General features: G+C 43.5%; 1 non-coding gene across 1 annotated transcript; it reads right to left on the reverse strand.

Annotated features, from left to right (window-relative positions):
* Window positions 1–1020: 1020 nt before the first annotated feature.
* On the reverse strand, window positions 1021–1092 carry Trnag-ucc (transfer RNA glycine (anticodon UCC)). The gene has a single exon. It is a non-coding gene; the product is annotated as a tRNA-Gly (tRNA).
* Between the last annotated feature and the right edge of the window lie 868 nt (window positions 1093–1960).

A 1960-nucleotide genomic window follows, 5' to 3' on the forward strand; every position in this document is an offset into this window, starting at 1 on the left:
ATTTTTTCCCAATACGCTAGAGGTTTAGTGCAAAGTTTTACCATCCTGGTGATATGAGTGGGCGCTACGCTACAAAGTGGCGTTGGGTAGCGTGCGATGATTACCTACGTCACTCGATGCCGCACATAATCTGCTGGATCTTAGCGACAGAGAGATTCGCTCTAATAGGTCACCACGGTGAACCTAAACACCTCTAAGCCCCCTCGCCGGATGCTTTGAAAGATTTAAACCGCCGGCATATGCGAGCTTCTCTCAATTGGCTCAAGTAGCAAGGCCCTTTCATGCGCCACGGGCGTCGTGCGTCCTTTTGTAAAATAGGCAGAAACCCCCGCTGACGCAGAATCGCCGGCTCGGTCTCCTGAGAAACGCATGCGCAAGTTGACGCGCTGCACTCGCGTGTACAAGAATGCCATACGGATCACGCAACACGCCGGTCGGAAGTTATTGTACAGAGATTGATGGATTTCAAAAAAATTAACCTTGGTTAATTATGTTGCTAGAATTTAAACATTAACGGTAGCTGTATACGTCCCTGCTATATCTATATATATATATATATATATATATATATATATATATATATATATATATATATATATATATATATATATATATATATATATATATATATATATATATATATATATATATATATATATATATAGTTAAGAGAAAAGGTGCCTGGCTATGAGGTTAACTGTACGATAGAGAAGTCAAACTGAAGAACATAACAATATATTCTAACGTTTCGACCGGGGACCGGCCTTTTTCAAGAATATATATATATATATATATATATATATATATATATATATATATATATATAGAGAGAGAGAGAGAGAGAGAGAGAGAGAGAGAGGGAAAATGAGGGGCTCGTTCATTAAATACAGAAAGATAGCTCGGCAGTCTACAACGCCAAAGAAGGCAAAAAGGTGTTGTTAGGCTCTTTTTTTTACTATGGTTACTGACGTTAACATTTTTGAAATATAAGTAAGGAAGAAAGAAAGAAAGAAAAACACGCGCCCAGAGTGGGGACCGAACCCACGCCTTTCGATTGGATCTCGAATGCCTTACTAATTCGGCTATCTGGGCGACTGTGTTCTTCACTTTCTGGGCTATTTATATTTACTAGAAGTGTATCTGACGCTTCAGGGTGGTAGCCAGCGCCCCTCTGACTACACGGGGAGAAGGGGACCTTCTTTTAAACCCCCGGGGCGTGACTGGAACGTCTACAGCCTGTCATGAGCGGGTAACTGGCGGGAAGCCCTCGTATGCTACCTAGGCATCAAGGCTGCCAAGCTCCTTTGGCGTTGTAGACTGCCGAGCTATCTTTCTGTATATATATATATAGCGAGAGAGAGAACCGTGCCGCAGCTCCTCTGGAACACGTTAGTGCCGCCTTTACCAATTCCGGTAACGTTGGTCTTTCCTATGCAGCGCCTTCTACAGTCACGTCTGAGTGACCGCTATACGTAGATGGACGACGCGCCGGCATGACTAGGCGCTTGTAGTGTAGATGGCTGGACAGGAGGTTGAGTTATAGCTCGATATCTCTCACCACCGGTGCTATCCCTCGTCTCTTTCAATCCTTGAGTGAAGGGGTAGTGTTTTTGTTAGGCAAAAGGCGCACCCAGTCTTGCGTGTAGGGAAGTTAATTGCTCCGCCGTAGGAGAACCTATGTAAAACCACGTACTTCGGCTAATCACCACAAGCCACACCTTCAAAAACGAGAAGACCAGTTGCATGATGCCTCGTCCACTGATCCAGTGTCCGTTGGGAGAAAGAACGTCCTTCAAAGAGACGTGGAGCGGCTCTCCTTCAAAGTTGTATTATGTAGGATGACCGCACCATCAGAATGTTCGCACAAACCATGAAATAATATCTGTCGTGCCCTTTTTCTTCATAATACTACAGTTTTTTATTCTCTTGTAATGTCAAGTTTGGCATGTAGTTTAGTTGC

This window comes from Haemaphysalis longicornis, unplaced genomic scaffold (assembly GCF_048455015.1).
Source record: "Haemaphysalis longicornis isolate Haplotype H1 unplaced genomic scaffold, Haemaphysalis longicornis Haplotype H1 scaffold_9, whole genome shotgun sequence".
Classification (NCBI taxonomy): Eukaryota; Metazoa; Arthropoda; class Arachnida; order Ixodida; family Ixodidae; genus Haemaphysalis; species Haemaphysalis longicornis.